The 25,665-nt window shown below is 37.3% G+C and overlaps 1 protein-coding gene and 2 pseudogenes across 2 annotated transcripts in view; all 3 read left to right on the top strand.

Moving 5' to 3' along the window:
- The window catches only part of CNTNAP2 (contactin associated protein 2), a 2,024,023-nt gene that overhangs the window by 587,181 nt on the left and 1,411,177 nt on the right, over window positions 1-25,665 (top strand). The gene's annotated exons all lie outside the window — the stretch shown is intronic.
- On the top strand, window positions 7,196-7,418 carry LOC131763127 (U2 spliceosomal RNA; annotated as a pseudogene).
- Window positions 18,833-20,352, top strand: LOC131762631 (serine/threonine-protein kinase Sgk1-like; annotated as a pseudogene).

Here is a 25,665-nt window from a genome sequence, read left to right as displayed (position 1 = left end):
AACTTCTGAAAACTCTGCCTTTACAACGTGATGCTAAAATATGCATAATATCCTTTCCTCAGAGAATCTCAATGTGTTTTCTAGAATTAAAACTGACTCTCCAAACTAGGTCACCCAGACCCCTTAATTTTGTGTAATGCTGTTATCTTTCACCTCCTGAGTTTTCACAAAATCTATTTTTATTTTCTGAAGGAGTGGAGGGTATATATATGAAATGCAGCTAAATGGACCAAGAAAGAAACCCAGATGTTTAACCGTGAAATCTAAATTTGAAACAGTCTTTTGGAAATGTGCTGAAATGTTTCCAAAATATCATGAAGACCACAACAATTTGCTGTTGAAATGACCTCCATGGTGAACAGTATCAGCATTCTGAGATTTATGTGGAAAGTATTCTTTCTTTTTCATCTTAACTTTACCATTGGGTGATAAAAATAGATTCCTGGGATATCATTCTTACCAAAACCAAAGTCACTATGATTTAAATTGAAGTTTAAAAGATTAGCTTGAAACATATATATACTTAAATATATATTGTGGTGTACCTCATATTAATCTTACCAGCACTGCTCATTACAGATATTTTCAGCTATATACCTGTGAGATAATAGGTAGGGCTTAGAACCAGGCTACATGATAATCGACTTCAATAATCTTTAATTATATGAAAATAATAGAAATAAGCATAATACCTGTTTTACAGTTGAAGGACGAGATTGCCTAACTGCCAAGGACAAACACGTTATAGAACCAGCGTTTCTGTCTCCAGGGTCCACAGGCCTAACTTTATATTCTACAAGCAATATACTTCACATCAATAAACACGCTCTTAAACGTAGGGAATGTAATTTGAAGAAAATGTGTTTTAGTTGGCAGCCATAATTCTGAAATCCAGTAATCATTAAATCAACTCTTTCAAGTTCAAAGTCTTTGGTGAGATATAATGAAAAGGATAAAATAAGACTCTAATGAAAATGTGTGCTAACTCCCTTTGTGTTTCATTCAAGGAACAAGTCAAGAGTATGAGCCATTTGGGGTGATGTCTAGCAAGTAAATTGAAAGACATCAAAAAATATGGGGAAGACTATTTTAGAAGCGTTCAGTATCTGTCCTTCTGTGCCTGGCTTATTTCACTCAGCATAATGTCCTCAAGGTTCATCCATGCTGTCGCATATGACAGAGTTTCCTTCTTTTTTAATGCTGAATATCCCATCATAGATATATATATTCCACTTTTTAAAATCCATTCATCCATCAGTGAACATTTATGCTGTTTCCACATTTCAGCTTTTGTGAATAGTGCTTCAGTGAGCATGAGGATGATAATATCGCTTTGAGATCCGGATTTCTAATTCCTTTGGATAAAAATTCCAGTTAACGCAAGATGAATACTTTCTAGAGTTCTGCTACACGACACTGTGTGTGTAGATAACAATACTGTGTTGTACACTTAAAAAGTTGTTAAGAGGGTAGATCTCATGTTAAGTGTCCTTACCACAGTGATAAAAAATAAAATAAATGAACAGAAGGCCATACAAACAAGATCATTGGGAAGCTCTGGGAAGAAGAGAGAGGACATTGACAACAGAATCATGGCAAAGTTCAGAGAATAAAAAAAGTCAAAGACACTGGGAAAAAGACTCCACAAATTGCACTCATTCTCTGCCTTTGAGGGAGCAGTGAGGCATGGCCTTTCCAGGATCCGAAGATGTAATACTTACTTGTACTAAATGCTTTGACTGAACATTTCAAACCTGCAACGACAGTATGAGAGAAGAACTATTGTTATTCCCATTTCTTTTGTGAGGAAAGTGAGATACACAGATGTTTATGAATTCATCAGGTTAATTGCTGCTAATAAAGCATCAAGCCAGAGGCAGTTCAGCGGAAGCCAGCCTGATTCCAGAATCCTAGAGCTCTGTCACTATGCTATGTCGCCTCCCGGGAAATCTTGGAGTTGTAAGGGTGATTGGAGTGTATAGAATGAGGCATAGTAGAATTTATGAAAAGAAGAAAAATCAAGTATTTCATCCAAAGAAATAAAGGATTACAAACTCTAGTAGCATACATTCCTCAGAAACTGGATCATCTGAGTAAAAGCACAGATGAATGAAAAGACATATCACTGATGACTTTTCTGAATTATATTTGAGATGAATGATAACTTCTTAGGAAATATATTTTAGGTAATTTTGGATAATTGTTTTTAAAATTTCTTCTTGATATGTTAAAAATAACCAGTAGAGGGAGCTTTTAACCATGAGTTTGTATTCCATTAAGAAAAGAAGTAAAGAATGAAGAAGTGCTTCCCTGGTGGCGCAGTGGTTGCGAGTCCACCTGCCGATGCAGGGGACACGGGTTCGTGCCCCGGTCCGGGAAGATCCCACGTGCCGCGGAGCGACTGGGCCCGTGAGCCGTGGCCGCTGCGCCTGCGCGTCCGGAGCCTGTGCTCCGCAACGGGAGAGGCCACAACAGTGAGAGGCCCGCGTACCAAGTGCGAGGAAAAGTAAAACAATCCTAAATATGATGTTTGTATGAAATTGTAGAGAATCCATAAAGTGAGCTAGGATTTCTTTATTGCTGGCAAGTTACTTTAGAAAGCAATTGCGAGGCATTTTTGGCTGCTCACTACTCGCCCATTGCTGTGCTGTCTGTTGTGAGCTACAGGAGAACTGTATAGATGGGGACCAAGACACAACTGGCGTATATTTCACATGAGAAGAGTTTTGGGGTATATAAGAGACACATAGTGGCTTAATACATTTTATGGATGATAGAATATTATCAATAGATATGACAGAGGAGATAAGCAAACAAGAGTTAGAAAGTCCAGAGCACAAAGTTAGAAAGTCCGAGGACAAAGGATATGTATCCATGGCGAGGTACCTGAAGACTGTTTTCGATGGAGAAAATATCAAGAGCAAACTCTCTGATGTTGATGTGATCCTGGAGGGAGAGAAATGACATATGAATAACCAAAGCTCAAGGTTAATCTGGGAGGCAAAGGAAACAGACTTGAAAGTCTTGTCAGACTGTGAACGCTCTCCAGGAGCTGAAAGTGAAGTAGTAGATGGTAGGAAACCGGAGCACACTCTGTCCGTACTAGGGTAGCAACAGGAGTGCGGAGGGCTGGGTCTGAGAAGGATGGAGTTGGGAGATAGTAAGGAAGTAGAAGAGATTGGAAAGAAGAAACCCAACAAGCAAGAGGCAATAAAATAATCGAGACGTGAAGTGATTCACTTAGCTAGATGTGTTGGCCTGTTTTGCAAAGCATATAATAATCTCTCCTTGCTGAACAACTGTTACAGAGTGTAGTGATGATAATAACAATAATAATTATGTGCTTTCACTCTTTTGCTTCTCCTTTTAGATCACATTAAAAAAAAAAAAAAAAATTTGAAGCTCGCTTTGGCAGTACTCCAGCGAGCCAGTTTGTGGAATTTTTATCCATCTGCCTTGGTTTCCTGACTGCTTCGTTTTCAGTCTTTTTTTTTTTTTTCTCCAGAACATAAATAAATAATATTTATTTCTCTAAAGCAGCAACCAGATAGAATGAGGATAGGTGTTCAGCATCAGTTCCCATCATTCTTAAGAGTCTTTTTTTTTTTTTTGCGTTACGTGGGCCTCTCACTGCTGTGGCTTCTCCCGTTGCGGGGCACAGGCTCCGGACGCGCAGGCTCAGCGGCCATGGCTCACGGGCCCGGTCGCTCTGCGGCACGTGGGATCTTCCCGGACCGGGGCACGAACCCGCGTCCCCTGCATGGGCAGGCGGACTCTCAACCACTGCGCCGCCAGGGAAGCCCTTAAGAGTCTTCTTTAGAAACACTTTTGTACGATCGCCTTCTGATGACCCGTCACCAGCATATTCACCCGTGGTCTTCCTGACTTAACAAAGGAATAGACAAGATTAATCCACTTATAAGGTTCATATACATAACTTGTGGAAAATAGTGAGGGTAGAAAGATAATTCGGGGTCTTCAATGCCAGACTGAAGGGTAATACTGAACCACTGTAAAGTGTGAAGTAGAAGGTGATACTGTTAAGTAAACTCTTTAGAAAGCTTGGTGTGGGGGTGGTCTTAGGACAGGCTCGAGAGAGGAAGATTAGCAGTGAAGAGAAACCAGAAGGCTGTACAGACCCATAAATGTGAATTGATTTCGCAGGAAATGAAGGAGAGCAGTTAAATAGGTAAAAATAGAACAGTAAAAATCGATGATTTATTAGATGTGAAAATGGAGGAAATGATGACATACATACAGTTGAAATGACTTGGTGCCATAATGAAAATGTTCAGGAAGAGAACTAACAAGGAGCTGAGAACTGTGAGTTTGTTTTATGCACACTGATTTTCAGCCCTAGCATGAGTATAGACGAATGTACAAATATTTTAAAGATATTACCAGTATTCTCATAATGTGATGGTCTAGATCCCATAAAGGAGGTTGACGTTGTGAAGGTTAAATTGCTTTCATTTTTAAAAAAATAGAGAAGTCAATAGAAATTAGATAATTTTTGCAGGAAAATATTTGGCTGAAGGTAGCAAAACTTTTATTTCTTTCAAACATCTGCATTGAAACCCTGATAGGTATTTCATGCCACTGCTTTTTTGTAATTTGCAATCTAGAGTTAACTTGGTTACATCAGTCAATATGCTATCAACACAGACATAGCAGAATTGATTAGTGAAGATCAATGCTTGTGAATTAGAATTAAAATTTCCCCTATTTCGTTATTATGGGGAAAGCGTGTCAGAGTCCAGAGGAAGTAACAGTAGGTATTATATGACACGGGACTTGACAAGATGGCTTGTGTGCCTCCTTTAAAATTGAACTATCGGAAGGAAGAGTTCATTGGACAAAGTTGTAGAGGCCTGTTTTTCTGAACTTGACACGATGACCTTATTCACCAGGGGTATGTGTGTCAGCCCCAGAATGCTTATCAATGCATGTTATCACACTCTGATGATTAGATCAAGTTATGCATGTATACTTTTGTCTTTAGTTCAAAAAGAATAAAAAGGTCACTCATTTTAGAAGGCCATTTTGGAATCTCCATTGTAATTCACTATTTTCTTTGCAATTCCTGCCTAATGCAGTGACATCTTATTTTAACACGTGTCTTTTAAGTATATGTCTGAAAATCATAAGCATGCATGGCACTAGCCTCTGGATAAATTTACTTGAAAAATTGTAATATGACTATATGTGGCCTTCAATCGGTAGCACTAATGAATGATGTTTATAAAGGAGAACTAATATTTTTAAGCGCCACGCCATAGGGAACAGCAGCCAAAAGAAAGCCAAACTGTAAGTCGTGACAGAAACAGAAGCAGCCTGGGAAATATTACTTCGGCGTTAACTTGTGGGAATAATTGCAAATGTTTTTGCTTAAATTTGAAAGGGTTCAGGAAGAGTTTTCTTTTTTAAGTTAGTAGTTTTCGCAGTAAAAAATATATTTAAATAACATTTTAACAAGAATCTTGACAACCTGTTTAGATATCAAAGAATTAAACTAGATATATACTAAATATGAGCAAAAGTAAACCTTATTTAAAGAGATGATTTCAAAGACTTCCATTTTCAAGCTGATTCTTCTTTCATTGTTTAAAATTAGTAGAGAGACCGGAAACTGATTCTGGCTCACCTACTTTTCTCATTTAATTAGCAAGCATTTACCAAGTAGTTTCTATGTACTTGACCCTGTCCTGGAGATTTTATGATGGCAGAATTTCAAGGAGCAACTTGCTTTTCTTGGTGTGCCTGCATTGCCTGAAAATGGAATTGTTAGGACAAAACTCTTAAGATGCCAACAGCTTTTCCTACGTGTTTGGTATAGATTACCAAGACCTCCCATGTTGGAACTACCTTTCATCTTACATAGATTCAGTAGGACACATGGCTGTTTCAGGTTTCTACCTTGGTGGTAAACATGTTTCCAGGGGATCCCAGTTACATGAGTGAATACAATAAAGGAGGCGTTGATATCCAGTGGCCTTTCTACTAATATGATTTTACACATATAGCTCAAGTTAAGCCCTAGTTAGTCCCACTTTCCCTACCTTCGTAATTGAGGGCTGAAGACAATGAGAATAACGTGTCCTCTGTAGAAAGTATACTTGCGTTTTGTGAAGCCAACGAGATTGATGTGATTTTTGTATGTTTTTTTTTTTCGTTTTTTATGATAAAGTTGTAAATATGCAACTTCCTATTCCAATTTTCTGTTAGAACAAATTTGGAATTTCAAGGTTGCTCGCTCTAGGGCATTGTAAGTCAGAGTAACTGAGAATAATCATGTTTGTTAGTTTATTTTTTTAATTGAAGTATAGTTGATTTACAATATTGTGTTAGTTTCAAGGGTACAGCAAAGTGCTGCAGTTATTTTTTTCCGATTATATTCCATTGTAGGTTATCGCAAGATATTGAGTGTAATTCCCTGTGCTATAGAGTAAATTCTTGTTGCTTATCTATTTGATGTATAGCCGTTTGTATCTGTTAATCCCATACTCCTAATTTGCAACCATAAATTTGTTTTGGTAACAATGTTATGTTTACTCCCTTCGGTAACCATAAACTTGTTTTCTATGTCTGTGAGTCTGTGAGACTGTCATTTGAAGAGCATAAAAATGTTAGAAACGTTAACAGAATCATCCCATCGTGTTCTTAAAAAAGAAACAACTAATGCATTACTAATTTATGTACCCAGTAATAATATCAAGGTTCTGATGGATTCCAGAATTTTCACTTTATTTAGAATCATGTCCAGTGCTAGGTACACAGAATTAGTTCTTGTGCAGGCATTATTCTGAGAGCTTTTAATTTATTATCTCCTTTTATCCTCACAATAGTACTGTAAGGTTGGTATTATATTTTCCAGAAAAGGAAACTAAGGCAATGGAGTATTAAGTGATTTGCCCAATGTCACAAATCAGGAAGTGATTGAACCAAGATTTAAACAAAGGCTGCACAAAATGGAAACTTAACCTTTTTTTTAAGTTCATTCAGAGCAGCATTTGCCATCGGTAGATAAGGTTTCCCTTCATGAAAGAAAAACCAGAGTTTATATGCAGTCTATACATTCTGCCACCCGCTAAAGAGCAGAGGATTCGTGGATATTGGAAGGGACTCGTTAATCAAACAGATGTGGTTTCAATAATTATGAAATCTCTTCATTAAGCACTGGCAGTAAGTCATTACAATATCTTCTCCAGCCTTTTGGCTATGATCAAGTGTAGAATATCTTCTCATTAGGATAATGGGGTTCAATAAACGAGTGTTCCATCATTCCCCGTAAGAGAACAGAGTGGAACATTTTACTAATGATAATCATTTAGTGATTCATTTTATCTTTTTCAGATCTTGTTAATTCATTATAGTACAAGGTTAATTCTTCATGCATTTAGATTTTGATCTTGACAAAATGCACTGGTCATAAAAGTTAACTTTGCAAGAGAAATTAGGACAGTTGAAATTAATGTTGGGGACATAATGAGTAGAAATAAGAAAAGTGTGTTTTGTTTTGTTTTTAATTTGCTAGCCCAGAGAGCTATTAATTAAAGCATGATCTATATATTTTAAATGAAGTTGTTGGGAAATTTTTGACGTATATTATTTTTTCTAATGATTTTTATGGCAAACATGATCAGAAGCAAATTAGAAATGTCTGAGTTTTACATATATTCAGCAGTAATGTAATCTATTACTGAGCTCACTCCTTTGTGTCACATGATTATCTCTGTAATAAAAAGCCATTAATAAATATATTATATAAATATATATAATAAAAACCATTATAAGTATAGAAGATCCATCAGAAAATTGCAAAATATAGAAATGCTGCTCCCCCTTTGAATTTTTGCATGTAATATTACCAACCAAAGTTAACAATAATTAATAACTTTGTATATGTCTTTTCATTACTTTTCCCCTATGACAATATTTAGTTTATAAACTTTTACCCACTGATAATTATAGTTAACTCACAATCTTCTATCCTGGTTATTTCAACTGACCGTTATATCAACGGACTTTCCAGTCATATTCTTTATAATTTTAATGGCTCTAATATTTCATTAAGAAAATGAAATTATGTAATTTAGCTATATGCTTGTAGTTGATAATTGTATAATTTCAAATATTTTTGCTATTATAAATAACCATGCAACAAAAGGCTTTTGATATGACCTTTTCCCCCATATTTAGGATTTTATTTCTGTAGAAAATAATCCCCAGAAATGGATTTATTGAATCAAAGAGTATGAATATGTCTGAAGCTCCTGATATAGAGGTTCTGAATGCTTAGGGAGCACGGTTGATCCATCTGTGTAGCCTTGGCACCTGGCATGGCACCTAACGTGCTCATTACTTACATTTTAAAGGTGTTAAAACTTTTGAAATGGCATATATATGTCGCTGTTTTATCTGCATGGCTGTCGAATAATAGTCCTTTGTACTTGAATAGATTTTTATAGTTTTCACTGAACTTTCACACATATTATCTGATTTGAAGTGTATGACATGCAAGAAACACAAGGAAGAGAGTTTGATCATCACTTTGCAGAGGAAAAAAGTGAGCCTCAGAAAGGACATTGGCTAGAATTTAGTCTTCCTACTTGGACCAGTAGTAGTTTCCTTATATTTGATCTCTATGTGTATTTATCCTTTTGAGAAAGGATTTGAGATAAGTTGACTGTCGTTGTCTTTTCCGTGAATAATTGTTTTTATTCTTTGGGGGAAAAATCCTATGCTTATTAGAAGTATTTTTGTCTTTTTCTATAATGCAAAGTGCATATCACTCTTTACCACCATGAAAGTTTTCCAAGTGCTTAACGCAAAAATAATATTAACATTCTTTAAAGACTTGGTTTATATTTTAAAACAGAAATGAAAAGCAAAGAGCAAAATAACCCATTGAAATTTGTGTGAATATAAGTTGAGGGAATTTTTCTTCCTTTTTTTTTTTAAAGTGAGCTATATGAGATTAGCACTATAAAGTGATTCCCAGGAATGTAGAGTCTTAGAAAGTTGCCCTGGAAAGTTCTTACATAATGGTTTAAAATAAATGTGAACTATTTTCTAGCTTTATAAATATAGGGAATTTGATTAAATTTGATGGAACTGTTTATTTTTTCAAATTTAAATATATATTTGATAATATCTATCCAATATAAATGAGCATTAAATGACACAGTGGGTGAAACTGCCTGCGATAGAGCTGAAATAACACAACATACAAAAAACATAGACGTTTTATTTCTTTTTTTCTTTTATTCTTTTTTAATAAAATTTTATTTTATTGGAGTATAGTTGATTTACAGTGTTGTGTTAGTCAGTTATACATATATATATATATATATATATATCCAGTCTTTTTTTAAGATTCTTTTTCCATATAGGCCATTACAGAGTAATGAGTAGAGTTGCCTGTGCTCTACAATAGGTCCTTATTAGTTATCTATTTTATATATAGTAGTGCGTATATGTCAATCCCAACCTCCTGATTTATCCCTCCCCACCCTTACCCGCTAGCAACCATAAGTTTGTTTTCTACATCTGTGACTCTACTTCTGTTCTGTAAATAAAACAGAATTTTATTCTGTTTTATTTCTTTCCTTCTGTTTTCTTCCTTTTTCTTTTTGTTTTTTTCTTAACCATATAAATTACCATTCTGATTTCAGATGTGAGATTATTGAAACCCAGAGAGAAAAGTTGCTTGTTCAAGTCTACACAGCTTTTAGGTATAATTGCTGGGATTTCAAACCCAATTTTGTTCACCTCAAACCGTAGTTCCTCTTACTAAACAAAAAGGCAATAAAAGGATGATGATAGGAAAAGGTGAAAGTTCAATTATTATGACTATACCAAGGTATGATTTTTTTATATCCTGCGTCACCTGTCACCAGTTTAGACTGCAAAATTTGCTAAGGATTTTAACTCGATATAATGAAAACATTTAGAATACAATGGAAACATTTTTAATGGAACTATTTGACAATGACTCATGTAAAGGAGTAAACTTTTTGATTAAATGGAGATTAAATGGCTATCTATTAAGAAGATTGGCAAATTTCTGAATAGAAATAGGCGGGAGGTGAACTAGACAATTTCTAAGATACAAACAGTTCGTGACTCACCTGTTTCTTAAATATTAATAGATAGACCTCTGGCTTGTGGTCTTTATACTTTATGCTCAGCAAGCCTACAATTCAGCCATTTGACTACAAATCGCCTGTAGTTTGTTTCACAGCTGTTGAATCTTCTTTAATTTTTAAGATGTTCTCCTGCTAAAGATAATATGTAGTGAGGGCATATGATATATCAGGCATTATGAGAGGTTTCTTTCCCTCTCTACTCAATATCTGCCTATCTAAAATATATAGATTTACAGGTACATGCTATTTATAGATACATATATACACATATGTATGCTTCATATGTACATATATATCTACAGATACACACGTGTGTGTGCTTATGTGATTAAAATAAAATATATTCTCAAAAAAGAAATCATGGAAGTTTCTAATTATATCTAGTATTTTTCTATAATTTTCCAGTGCACATATTGGTACATTCTTTTTAAGTCAAATCAGAATTCAGGAATAAAAAAATAGACCAGAGGAAGTCTCCTCATATGTCTCTGTGGTGCCATTCATTTTAAAAGCACGTTATTGCTCTTTCATGTTATGGTATATATTTTTTAAATTCCATGCAATTTAAAATACTATAGGAATGGCTTTCAACATTCTAGACTCAATTGTATAAAAGTGAGACCAAAAAGGAAAAGTTGAAGTACATAGAAATCATGTTGAATTTCATCTCTTGTACATTACTAAAGCAACATAGATTCCTTAGAGATTATACAAGCAGAAATTGATTTCTTTTTACATGATCTTGGCAAATATTGTCTTGATACTCAAACCAGTTTCACCCATGTTTATCATTGAAAGTTTCCATCTTACACACATTTATTTGCCAGCTCTCCTTTCTCAGCCATCACTCTACCATCTGGTGTTACTTTTAGATTTATCTATAATACTAAGCGGTGGTGGAAAGAGTGAGTAAGATATAGGGTGAAATTCCATGGAGACCCAGATGTTTGGAATCTTTATGAAAATTCAATCTACAAAATCTCTTTAAAATATATAAGCTTAATAATTTATTTTTAGGTTGTTATGTGAGAAAATATCAGCTGTGACTACATTTATTCCTGATTTTTCGGTGGACACATAGATAAATTATTTACAGGCGGATCTAGTCCAAGACAAACTGGTGGTGTGTAGTAACTGGCTCCCCTGCTTCCAGCCAAGACCTAAATTTTATTGTCCCTGCAGTTTAATATCTCATATTTTCATGTTTTTCTTTTGTTTCTTTCATCCCAACCACCCATGAAAGCTTGTATTCAAAGCCTTCTTTCTCAGGACCTGATAGCACCTTCCGATGGTATTTCTCCTAGAAACATTTTATTTTAGTAGGAATCAAATTCTTCAGGAAAATGGATAAAACCCTGGGACAAACAGATGTGTTAACATGGAGAGTTAAGCCTGCAATAAACAATAAAAGGAGCAAAGTAAGGTTAAAACATTGTTCCCCTTCCAGGAGAAAATAGGATGTCAATTATATAATACGTTTTGATTTATCCTTCACTGCAATTTTTGCTGTCCTTGGAAATAGGAATAAAAATGCACATCAGCTGACTACCATTTGTCTTGCACACACCCTATCATGGCTTTTATCTGAGAAATAAAATTAAATGATGCAGGTTGTTAGTTTTTTTTTTTTCTTTTTTACTGAATCTCCCTGACCACAATAGTTATGCTGACCTTGACCAAATTATCTCCATGTTCTAGTACTATTGCTGTGCCATAGAGCCAAACAGTATTTCTGCAGGTCTTTTTTAGAATTTTTGGGCAAAATGCATAGCAAATGTAGGCAGGGGTTAGGAAAGAGATGCTATTTATTCTGCTCCTGTAGTTTTGGATGGAAAAATACTTTTTTTTTTTTTTTTTTTGGAAAAATACTTTTTAGGTGATCTGTTTCTAAGAAGTGCAATTTTCGGGAAACCACACATCATATTCTCAAAATTATTTTCCTTTTTCTCCCTCAAAATTTATTCTAATCATCTCAAAGTAAAGGATTATTCTCAAAAACAACAGCAAAAAATGCTGCAGCTCACATTAAATTTACTTCTACTCCAGGAGAAAACGACTTCAAATTTCACAAAGATAGTCTTTCCTCCATTATATCTGGATTATATAACCCAATTTATAGAAGGAAAAAAACCCCAGAATACAATCTTCTGGAGTATTTTGGGGGGGGCATTCTCCTGCAATGGGATTGGACTCAGCAGTTCTAGGGTTTGTGCTAGTTGGAGATGTAACTGGAGTTTGTGCCTGTAAACGCCACAAACTTCCCATCCCAAGAGATAGGAATAAACAGACATGTTTAATCATCCAACAAACATGTGTCTAGCATTGGTGTTGTGTTGGGGACTTTGCTAAGCGTGAAAATTCAGCAATGAATCAGACACAGTAGAGAATGTCTGCAATCTACATGAAATTATATCCTAAATAAGGACAGACTGTAAGTGCATGTTTTAATATATGTGCTCTTTTAAATCCAGGAAAAATATTTTCCACATGACCAATGGTGGTACCAAAAAATAAATTGTTATTGGTGTACAGTGGCATTTGCAGATATTAGAAAACTCAAATCAAAAAGGGAACATTGCTCTGCCATGAATGCATCATGTTCATAGGTCTCTTTGTAAATTGCTGTGTCACCTCCAGGATAACTTGCAAGTGCATTTTCATATGATGTTTCAAATAACACACACCAATAAGTAGAACTTAGAAAAATGTATAAGCCTGCACGTTCTCTTGTTCTGAACAATAAGAAATATGGAATGTCAAGTGATGAACTACCAGCAAACACAAAATTCGAATCTTTTTAGGTTAACTTGTGACATAGTCAGAAAACATAGTCAGAAATGTAACTGTGCAGAGTACATCTGGAAACTGATTATTGAAGCATTCAAATAATACAGTGCTATTTATAGGAGACTCTGTTAGAGATACTCCTGCAGTTATTACAGAAGGAACTCTTGTCCTATGGGGTCTCCAATTCAGACAGGCTGCCTTGGTTTCATAACACAGGTTGATTTGCCATATGATGGTGGATTTCTTTAAAGAGAATATACTTAGTAAAGATTTAAAAATGATTATGAGTATGAATAGAAAGTGGGTGGCTAGCTGAAGGAATTCTCTAGACGTCTCTAGTCGACATGCATTTTTTTTCCAAATTAAACATGAATTTGAAATTCTAGAGTCTAAGTGGATTTTCTATGAAAAAAAAATAGGTGAAAGGAATATCGCGGTCTACTCCATTGTTTACACAAAGGCAGGCAAGAGATAATGAAGTATTTTCAACTACCTACAAAAACTAATTGTATATCTTTATATACCTAATCATGTCTCATGTTTTAATTAAGATAAATTCATCATGAGAAATATGAAAAATATCAAATAGTCAACTCCAGTGTTGTTTATTCAATTATATAAGTGAAAGAAACTACTATTCCTATGTGAGTTTAAAGTTTAAAAAGCCTTTTCTTTTATATAATTTTGTGGAACTCTCCACTAATATAGTGATATGCTTGGTGATGTTATCTTCTAGACAAAATTAGTTGTTCTACCCCTATACACCCGTGTCACTTTCTTGTGACATTTATATCTCTATTACAACACTGAATACTGTATGGTAGGGATCTGTTCATGTTCTATCCTTTTCTGAGCTCTAAAATCCCATCCAGCAAGAGATATTTATTATCTGCTTCACTCCCCCCTTCCCAAACTTCATCTGTAAATATAGGCTGCCTACTGATGCTTAGCTTTATTAACTTTGATTTAACTACTATCTTACCTAAACTAAAAATGAGGCTCTAAGACATTAAGAGATGCAGCCAGGAACACATAATATTGAGAGGTAAACCAGGATGCAGTTCTAGGCATCCTTACTCTAAATCCACAGCCTGTGCTTTTACTCTCCATCTTTCCCTATCCTTAGCCTATCTGAAATTATAGGGCTACAATATAAGGAATATTATAATAATGAATGTAGAAGTATTTTAAAATAGCACTACACTTTTGGGTAACATATATATTTGTTTATATGACGATTTTAAATAATCTTTATAAAACAAATGTTTAGTACTATCAAAAATATTAATTTTACAGGACTGCTCCCTAAATATAGATCCAGGTTATTGACTTCTAGTTATTTCTAATCCACCCCGCCGTTTATCTACTTCCCATTTTAGAGTGTGATTGAATAAAGTCATCATAAAGCAAAATTCCTTTCAATTGTGATGATAAAACAAGACCAGCCACTTGTGCTAGGAAAACAGGAGGAAATGAATGTCAATTTATGAAAATCTGGGGATGTTCAAATGCGCAGAGTTGGAGGCATATCTCAGGCTTTATTGACAAAGGAATGCAGTGTCATTATCCATTACTTACAATGACTCATTTAGATCACAAATACGTGCTTCCAGCCCAGAGAGAGGTGCAGGATTTTCTTTCAGTGCTCTGCTATCAATTCATGCCAGCATTAAGAGATCTATATTGTAATTTTCTTGAAATACTTTGCCTTTCTTTGTATAAACGAGAAATGATGAAGCAAACACCTTTTGGATAGTAAGGCACAGGGTAACTTTTGAAAATTTTGTACTCTCACGAGCATTTTATGACATTAGAGAATCCGGGAATGTCAACCATGAAAGGGACCCTGAGGATTTTATGTCCCATCTTCCTTCTTTGTAGATGGAGAAACTGAGATTCACTGTGAATATGTGACTTGCTCAAGATAGTTGGAGGTTGAATAGGAATTAGAACTCAGGTTTTCTAAATTCAGGTTTGGAGGCCAACTTCTGTAAAAATGTAGGTGTGTTGGGAAAAGTGTGATTGTTTCCATGAGACTGCAGCCATCTCTCCCTTGTGACGGTCATGAATAAATATGTCTCATCTATTTTTCACTGCTATGGCTCTGCATCTTATTTCAAAATGTAAAATCAGCAACTTTCATCATCTCTCAGTAGCTGCGTGAACTTTACAGAATTCTGCGAATTGGGTTGTCTCCCTTTCCTATTTATTTCTGATTGCATTGTTTTCTCAAGATGCATTTTTTTTTTTTCATCTGGAATTCATTCTCTGGGAACCTCCCTCTCTAAAGAAGCTTAAAAAGCAAGCAGTGTTTAGTGTTTGGTAATTTTCCCTGTACTTTTACTCTGTAATTTCTCTATTTAGAAACCTTTGATTGTTCCCAATTCCCTTCTGCAGCAGATTGAAAATTATCTGCTTAGTTTTCAAGGCTCAGTACACTACTTACTTTCAATCCCTGTTCTTTACCATTTCCCCAAATGCACTTGGCATATTAATCGAACTTACTTTCTGTAACCTCTAATTAGTCTCATTTCTGGGCTTGCTTGCGGTTTCTCATTCCTCCTCCCCGTGGAAAGTGTAAGATTTCCTTTTAACTCTTAAGAATTCCTAAGGTTGTAGGGCTTCTTTTCTCGTGCCCAGCAGTGTGTGTCAAGAACCACAGAGATGGAAGAGCTTCTCCCAGGCGTGGGTCTCAGCAGCCTAGCTGGATTCTGGTCCTTATTTGCCTGTAGCTGGCTATCTTTTTGATCTTTCCTTCTTGACCTGAATTTTTCTGGACTTGACTCCATCCTGTCCTTGCCTATGTAAGACCAGAGTCATGCTTCAGACCCTGTCAGCTTGTCTCAAAAAACCTCCTGCTGGTGGCACTCCTAGTGCAATAGCCCTATCCATTGCTATTCATGGCTGGGAACGGTGGCATAAGGGATCCAGTCAATCTCCTTTCCTGACTTCCGTTCCATCTACATGTGTGGATTTGAAAATAATTATTTTGTTTCTGTTTTCTTTTCATTTGGTATGGGTTTTGCCTTTTATGGAAGCCTTCTGAAAAATCAATTTTGTTTAGAATTTAAACATTGTCAAAAAATATATATCGAAGCAAGTGACTTTCTTTGGAATAGAATACATTCCTGGATATCAATACAGTATGTTTTTCCTTTTAGATTTGTCCCAAGTTCCCAGGACATTTACTTAGTGGTGGCATACAAAACTCTTATACAGGGCGTTTCCCTGGTGGCGCAGTGGCTGAGAGTCCGCCTGCCGATGCAGGGGATGCGGGTTCGTGCCCCGGTCCGGGAGGATCCCACGTGCCGCGGAGCGGCTGGGCCCGTGAGCCATGGCCGCTGAGCCTGCGCGTCCGGAGCCTGTGCTCCGCAACGGGAGAGGCCACAACAGTGAGAGGCCCGCGTACCGGAAAAAAAAAAAAAACAAGCAAAACAAACAAAAAAACTCTTATACAAGGGCCTCGTTCTGAGAGGAAGGATCAGCAGTGACATTAAAAGGATATCTTCCCAAACTAGGGAAATTTGCATGTGCTTAAAGCCAAAGACATTAGAAAGGACAAGATTAAAAAAATGTTATAAGAAGAAAAAGAGGTGAGAGAAAAGTCCATCAGAAGTTGGAATGGACAGGCATTAGTGCACAACTGTTTACCGTTATGAAGAAAGGTCAAGTTAGCAGAACACCAATTAAGGGAACTGTACTTGCTGGAGAAATCTTATTCAACAGCAAAGTATTTTGGTGAAGGAGACAAAGTCTAGCAATTTAATATGTAGATGTAAAATGAAGCACTGGATAGTTTTGTCTTAAAGAAGGCCAGTGAGAATCTGAAAGGTCTTAGGGAGGTTTTATAGGTGCTGTATTCTTGGCTTTCTGTTTCCTAGTTAAGTAAACTTTATTGTTTCAACAAATGAATTACAGAACCTATGACCGATAATTTTAGTTAATAGCCTAACTTTTAACTAAAGTAAAGATATAATCTCAGCATATGCTCTTAAATGACTCACCTTCTTGTTTTAATACACAATTCAGGCAAATGAATCCAATAGCATATTTTATAGTCTTTACTTGATGAAAGACTCACACTACTGTCACGCACATAAGAAATCTCAGTAATTTTTGCCTCTCTTTTCTCTATTTCTTCACACATCCTGTAAAAACAACTTCAGTCACCTTCCAAAATATCTTTTGCATCTTTCCCCTCTTATAAGCCCCCTACCACCGGCTTCTGTTCACCTTCGTGCAACTTCTAACTTACAATGTAATATTGTGATTGTTTCCAGAATATACCTCTAAGTCTCTTTCATCCTGCTGCCAAAGTTTTCTTTCTTTTAAAATATAGATATGATTGGATCATATCACTACCCTATTAAGCAAAACATTTCAGTGGTTTCTCAAGGCCCACAGAATATAACCCACATTTAGAGCATGGAATTCACTAGCCTGTGAAGTCTTGGATAAAAGAAACCTAGATTTAAACATAATAGGCACGTAATAAACATTTGTTGAGAGAATAATTGAGAACAAGCAAAACAGAAATGAACAAATGAGATTTTTCTACACAATTTAGCCTCAGCATCCTTATCCCGATCAATGCCTCTATGAATTCAATGACTGCTACCCTCTGTACCACCTGCTGTTCATTCATTCTGGGCACCAATCACTGTCCCATTTGCTGGGAACAGAGGAGTGAAGAAATCTATCGAGAACTTCATCCGTGAGGTTGAAGAACTCACGGTGGAGTCATCATTAAAAAAGGAAATGCACAGATGAGTACATGAATCCTATTCATCATAGTTGCTACAAAGGAAAGGGAGTAGGTTCTCCGAGAAAGAATGGAGACAGACTAAATGTAGCTTAACATATCGTAGAGTTGGAGAAGGTCTCTTCTCCTGTCATTTAAGATGTGATGAGTTATCCAAGAGAAAATCGGGAAAAGAGTGTGTTAAGCAGCTGCAATAAGTTGTTGAGGTTTTTTATTTGTTGGTTTTGTTTTATTTTGTTTTGTTTAAGATTCTGTTAGTTTGTGTCTCATTCCTCCTTAAAGACAGTAGGCATTCCTATACTTAAGGCTTTTTGTGATACTGATTCTATTGCCTGGAATGTTCTTCTCTTTCATTTTCTATCTGATGAATTCTTTCTTATCCTCCCATGTTTTCGTTTAATATTAAAACATCAAACTGTCCTTACCCCTGACAAAAACCTGTACATGGATGTTTAGAACAGCTTTTTCATATTGCTAAAACTTGTAAACAATCAAGTTATCCTTCAGTAGGTAAATGGATAAAGAAACTGTGATCCATCCAGACAATGAACTATTCTTTAGCACTAAAAAGAAATGAGCTATTAAGCCATGGAAAGACATGGAGGAGAGTTAAACACATACTACCAAGTGAAAGAAGCCAATCTGAAAAGGCTACATGCCCTGTGATTCCAACTATATGACATTCTGGAAAAGGCAAAACGATAGAGACAGTAAAAAAAAAAAAAAAAAAAAATCGGAGTCTGGGGGAAATGAATAGATGTAGCAAAGGGTATTTTTAGGGCAGTGAAATTATTCTGTGACTCTACAGTGATGTACAGATGTCATCATAATTTGTTCAAGCCCCCATTAAATGTATGACATGAAGAGTGAATCCTAAAATAAGCTATGGATTGGGGGAGATTATAATGTATCGATGTAGGTTCATCATTGGTAACAAATGTAACATTCTTGTGAGTGATGTTGATAATCGTGTTGGAATGCGGGTGTATGGGGAACCTCTGTGCCGCCCACACAATTTTGTTGTAAACATAAAACTGCTGTAAAAATCGGTCTTATAAAAAATACAGAGTGTTGGCTGAGCCGGGGCGTCCCGTGTCTGACAACTCCTTGTACTCCCTCTGTGGTGAAGACGGTGAAAACCGAGGCTGCTATGGATGCCCTCACTTGCTCCAGGATGAGGGCATGGTAGCAATTCTCATCCCTTTCATGAAACAGAGAAGGATGGGCCTGAACGACTTTATTCAGAAGATTGCCAGTAACTCCTATGCATGCAAACACCCTGAAGTTCAGTCCATTTGGAAAATCTCCCAACCTCAGGAACCTGAGCTCACGAATGCCAAAGCCTTCTCCGCCACCAAGCCCTTCTCAGCAAATTAACCTGGGCCCATCATCCAAACCTCACGCGAAACTCCCTGACTTTCACTTCTTGAAAGTGATCGGGAAGGGCAGTTTCGGAAAGGTTCTCCTGGCAAGACATAAAGCCGAAGAAGCGGGCTTCCCTGGTGGCGCAGCGGTTGGGAGTCCGCCTGCCGAGGCAGGGGACACGGGTTCGTGCCCCGGTCCGGGAAGATCCCACGTGCCGCGGAGCGGCTAAGCCCGTGAGCCGTGGCCGCTGTGCCTGCGCATCCGGAGCCTGTGCTCCGCAACGGGAGAGGCCACAGCAGTGAGAGGCCTGCGTACCGCAAAAAAAAAAAAAAAGCCGAAGAAGCATTCTATGCAAAGTGTTACAAAAGAAGGCGATCCTGAAAAAGAAGGAGGAAAAACATTATGTCAGGCGGAATGTTCCCCTGAAGAACGTGAAACAGCCTTTCCTGGTGGGCCTTCACTTCTCTTTCCAGACGGCTGACAAACTGTACTTTGTCCTAGACTCCATCAACGGTGGACAGTTGTTCTACCATCTCCGGAGGGAGTGATGCTTCCTGGAACCACGGGCTCGGTTCTGTGCTGCCGAAATAGCCAGTGCCTTGGGTTACCTGCACTCTCTGAACATCGTTTATAGAGACTTAAAGCCGGTATTTTGCCGGATTCACAGGGACACATTGTCCTTACTGGCTTTGGACTCTGCAAGGAGAACATCGCACACAATGACATGACGTCCACCTTCGGCAGCACACCCGAGGATCTTGCACCTGGGGTGCTTCGTAAACAGCCTTATGATAGGACCGTGGACTGGTGGTGTCTGGGGGCCGTCTTATTTGAGATGCCTGAGATGGCCTGCCTCCCTTTTATAGCCGAAACACAGCTGAGATGTACGACAACATTCTGAACAAACCCCTCCAGCTGAAGCCAAATATTACAAATTCTGCAAGACACGTCCTGGAGGGCCTCCTGCAGAAGGACAGGACGAAGAGGCTTGGCGCCAAGGATGACTTTATGGAGATTAAGAATCACGTCATCTTCTCCCTAATTAACTGGGATGATCTCATTAGTAAGAAGATTACTCCCCCTTTTAACCCAAATGTGAGTGGAGCCAGCGGCCTGCGGCACTTTGATCCCGAGTTTACCGAAGAGCCGGTCCCCAGCTCCATCGGTCGGTCGCCCGACAGTATCCTCCTCCCAGCCAGCGTCAAGGAAGCGGCCGAGGCCTTCCTGGGCTTTTCCTACGCACCTCCCGTGGACTCTTTCCTCTGAATGGTCTTAGGGTTGCTTGCGAAGGATTTTACGGGCGCTTTTGAAATGTTTTAGTTAGCCTTTGGGCAGAGCTGCCAGCTGACAGGACATCTTAGAAGAGAATTTGCACATCCCTTGCACATCTTGGCAATCTTATTGCACACTGTTTGCTGGAAGCTTTTCGACCAGCACATCCTCCTCAGTGAGCTCGTGAGGTTTTCCTTATTCTTCCTTCCAATGTGGCGCTACCTCTGAAATGAGCAGTGGAGGGCCGCCCCAGACAGATGCAGTGGTCTCATTCGAAGGAGGACGCTATTCTGAGAAGGAGCTTCTGAAGGTCTGTCCGGGCCGTGATAACGAATCTTATGTGAAACGTGCCTTTTCTGATGAGATCGTGTTAGCTCCGAAGTTCTTCCTTTTGCCCAGTGTTTCCGTTCTGTTTTTCCTGGTGGACTTCCTGTGTGATCAGCCGTGTGAGTGTGGTACGCTTGCTCACAGGACTCAGTTGTAAGCATCAGTGTGACACTTGCAGGACACTGCAACGTGTTACATTGTTTGTTTCTTCCATATTTGGAAGATAAACTTATGTGTAGGCTGTTTTGTTTTTTTTGGTAAGATACGGTTAATAACTAAAATTTTTCGAAAATGATCTTACAATGACTTGTATCCAGATGCTTAAAGAAGCATTGCTGATAAAAAATATTTCTATTTTTAGAAAAGGTTTTTATCGACCAATGCCCCAGTTGTCAGTCAGAGCCGGTGTTTTCATTGTATAAAATATTACCTGTAAAATGGGCATTATTTATGTTTTTGTTTTTTTGTTTCTTTTTTGCATTCCTGATAATTATATGTATTGTATAAAGAAAGTCTATACATTGGGTTATAACACTAGTATATGTAAACTTACAGGCTTATTTGTAATGTAAGCCACCATTTTAATGTACTGTAATTAACATGGTTATAATAATGTACAATTCTTTCCCCCCTCCCCACCACACACCATTTTTTGTGTGTGATAAACCAACTTTGGTTTGCAATAAAACCTTGAAAAATATTTGCAGAAAAAAGAAAAATACATTAGGATTTATGGACACTACCAAATGTAAAATGGATAGCTAGTGGGAAGCAGCCGCATAGCGAAGGGAGATCAGCTCTGTGCTTTGTGTCCACCTAGAGGGGTGGGATAGGGAGGGTGGGAGGGAGACGCAAGAGGGAGGAGATATGGGGATATATGTATACGTATAGCTGATTCACTTTGTTATACAGCAGAAACTAACACACCCTTGTAAAGCAATTATACTCCAATAAAGATGTTAAAAAATACATTAAACTATTTACATTAAACTTCCACTTCCTTCATATTAAATTTGGTAAAATATCACATTTTCTGCTCTAAGGACTTAAGACCTTTGAAGGCTGCTAAAGCCCTAGTCCTTACAGTCCCCTGCAAGGACCTACAAGCCCAGCCTCTCCCTCACTCCCCGTCGTGTCTGATCTGTTTCCTTTGTGTTTACCTCCTGCTCCTCCTGCTCCTTCCACACTGGCCTTTGCACCCATCCTGCTCCTGGTCTTTCTTACTTTTATTTCTCACCCTGAAACCACCATTCCAGAGATATTAGGAAACCTGATGGCTTGTTCCCTCTTTTCCATGAAATCTGTGCCCCCAAATGATCTTATCAATGAGGGCTTCTCAGACGCCTCATTGAAAGGACATTCACTCACCCCCCACAACCCCCGGTAGGTACCCTCAAGTTCCTTCCCTGCTCAATTTTCCCCCATAGTAATTATCACCATCTCATACACTGTGTATTTTTTAAATGTGTTATTTATTATAATAGAAAACTCTGTGTTGTTCCCGGCTGCAGACCTACTGTGGGCACTTAATAAATAATTGTTGAGTCAATAAATGAATGCCTATCATCTTAAATTCATAATCACTGAGCAGTTATCCTTAATACTAGTGATTTTTCATATCTTATTATAAAATCAATACATGTTATTTGAAGAACATTTCAAAAAAAGTAGGAAACAGAGAGGAAAATAAAAGTCGCAATTATCATCATAAATGTGCCATTATGGTTAACATTTTGGTTTACGTATTCTTTCAGCCATTTTTTGGTCTATAAATATACACTTGATAAAATAGGGAGTATAGTATAAGCACTGTTTCATGGCCCATTTTTCTTTATCTTAACATACTGTAAATGTTTGTCAATTAATTAAACATTCTTCAACAGCTTCACTTTATTGACTGTCTAATGGTCCACTTTCCACTTTGTACCAATCCAGTGCATGATCAAATCTGACGTGACTTGGGTCAGGAACACCAGAGGATGTTTATCTATAGCTCTTGAGTTAATTATTTAAAAGTGGAAGTGGGTTAAGCAGACTAAGAAATAGACTTGGTTGTCAATAAGTACATAGCATCTTATTTGTGAATACTGTGTTTGAATTAACCAGTAAATGAAACTAGAGGGTCAAAAACAGAGACGTTTACCAGTGAACCAACAAATTGCAATCCAGAATAACCTCATCCATGGGAAGGTTGCCCTTGACAGCTAGAAGAGTCCTCAAGTTCATTCAATCATACTGCAGTTGACCTTGACACCCTTCAAATTATTGCTTTATTAAAAGTGCTAGGTAGCTCTGCCGCCTTACGAGACGAGAAGTTAAGTTAAAAAAAAAAAAAGAAAGGGCACTCTTCACCATTATTTTAAAGATTAAAACCTCCGCCTGGCTCCAGGGCAAATAGTTGATGCTATTTTTGAATACCATTTCCTTTTTTTCATGAAGTAATATAAATTAAATTTCACAACCTTTTCTATATTACACAGAGGGTAAAAGTTGCTATTATTTTTTGTGATAGGATTTATTTCTCTGAAATTAGAAGATCGACTTAGAGGAAACAAAAACTTTTGTTTTAAAGCCTCACAAATCTATTTTTTCCTAGTATTAACGGTTCAGTAGATAATTTGAAACTGATTAATCTGTTAAACCATATGTCAGAAACATGCTGCAGCTGTTAAATGTCCAGCAAAATTTGAACTACAAGTCTTGAGTAATTTGCCTTTGGTACATGCAGACCAGACAATTTCCTATTTGATTTATAACCATGATTCTTGCAACGTGACTGATTTTCTAGTTTTACTACCTTAAATTTTTTCTGAATATAGCTATTGGACTAAAAAAAGGCAGAATGGAAGAAAGTTGATCTGACTTTTTTAGATAATAGCATTGAATCTATTCGTTATCAGATGCTACTGTACTGATTGTGTTCAATATTTTTCAAAGTATATGAAGATCCCTACTATATGTTCTATTTTCCATATATTGAGAACGTAATGAAGTCCCCTTTCTTCCAGAAGAATCACCACATAGCAGGGTGATCAAAGTATGAACAAACACTTATCACATAGGTTGTCAATGATACAGGAGGAAAGTGTTATATTCGAAATACCAAATTCTTACGTTCTTTTGAAAACAAAGAAGAGCTGTGAAAGAGCTCTCTCAGAAAAGTCAGTAACTTCAACTCTTACAAAATTCATTTGCCGGAGCCAAAATATTTTAAAAGTTCTAAAGGCATGTACTGATGATATAGAAGAACCCTCAATATAATCCAAACGTTCAAATGACAGGTCATTTTAAGGTGGTAAAGATCAGAGAGACGCTCTCTCTCACGTGGCATACAGCCAGGAAGATCTACACGTAACATCATGGGATAAAGTCAACTCTCTCTGCACAAGCAGTTTTTAAAATGGAAAAATGCAAAAATGTCCATTACATAGATAAAGTGAATACATCTCAACAGCCCAAACTAGGAACTATTGCGCCTTGCTCAAATTTAGATGGATTTATTACCTATCATTGTCAGTAATTCACTGATGCAACAGCCTTTTATGGCATTCATGCTGCACGCCAGGTTCTTAGGCCCTGGGAATACAGGCTCAACAGGACAGGCACGTGCCCCATTCCCATTGCCCTTACTACCCAGCCAACAAGTAATAAACAAATTTTAAAACCATAAACAGTCAAGGTAATTTTAGATTTTGATTGGTGCTGTGAACAAAATAAAACAGTGCAATCCATCGAATAGCAAGTAATGTTTGGGGCATATGGAGGTGAAAATTGAGTTGGTGAATTTAGACACTGGCCAGAGAAATAGAGGATGGTATTTGAGTTGGGGGCAGTCTGGAGAGAAGCCAGCCCTCTTTAGACCTGATGAAGGGAATTCTAGCCGGGAGGCAGGGAAGGGGGAAAGGGCTGTGAGAGGGAGTGTGATTTGTGTGTCTGAAAAAGAGAAAGGAGAGTGAAATTAAGAGCTTCGTGACCCAGAGGAGAAGAGTGAAATGAAATAACACCAGAGGTCACTCAGGGCCAGACCATTGCAGGCTTTGGTGGAGCTGGGATTTCATACTCAATGTGTGGGAAAGCCATCAGGAGTAATGGCCAGGAATAATCTGATCCCCATTCTTAAAAGATCCATCTGGCAACTGTGAAGAAAATGGATTTTAAAGGGATAAAGTTTGAATCAGGAATTAAGTACCCAATAAATATTTATTACATGAATAAATGGAATAAATTTGATGTACTTTGCTGAATGTCATACTCATTGGATGTCGGCATATCAATTGAGTGGCTGATTCTGTATGGTTTTCTCTGAGAACACCTATGTAAAACTGCAGGAGTCTCTTCCTTTTAGTTGAAAGGTATGGGTCTGCTGTGGACAGAAGATATTGAAATTGTTGCAATATCATGGTATAGGGTATCACTTCAAGTAAATTCATGGGATCAAAATGGGAAGTGGTAAGAAAAATATGACCACTTCAATATTATTAGGAGATCTGCACACCTAGGAATGAATCCAATGCAACATATACAAATTTTATCCAAAGTGAATCTGGAGATGCTGTGACCTTGAAATGTAGACCTCAGAAACATAGGTCTTGTAATCAGGCACAACTTGGTTTTTGTCCTGGTTCTATTATTCTTTAGCTGTGAGGTCTCAAGCTTCCTCATCTGTAAAATGATAATGATACCTATGTCAATGGCTTACTAAAGTAACTCACTGAGAGGATGCTCTTGGAATATTTACAATATTGCCTGCCACACAAGCACTCAATAAATGATTGCTATTACTATTTCTTTATTTGCTGATTTTGGTTTAATGGTCTCTACTGTTTATGCTACTGAGATGGAAGAGAGACAGATGCCTCATTTAGCGCATGGCTACTGCAGTGCATATGTTGCACATTGGGCTGTGTCCCATTGAATAGAAAATGAACACAAAAGTAAACGGTCACCTCCATTGGCTAGTAAACAGGAAAGATTCAGTGAGAAGAAAAAGGGGGAGATATAAGT

Source organism: Kogia breviceps, chromosome 9 (genome assembly GCF_026419965.1).
Source record: "Kogia breviceps isolate mKogBre1 chromosome 9, mKogBre1 haplotype 1, whole genome shotgun sequence".
Lineage (NCBI taxonomy): Eukaryota > Metazoa > Chordata > Mammalia > Artiodactyla > Physeteridae > Kogia > Kogia breviceps.
The sequence above is the reverse complement of the archived record's forward strand: the minus strand, read 5'-3'. Positions and strand labels throughout refer to the sequence as shown.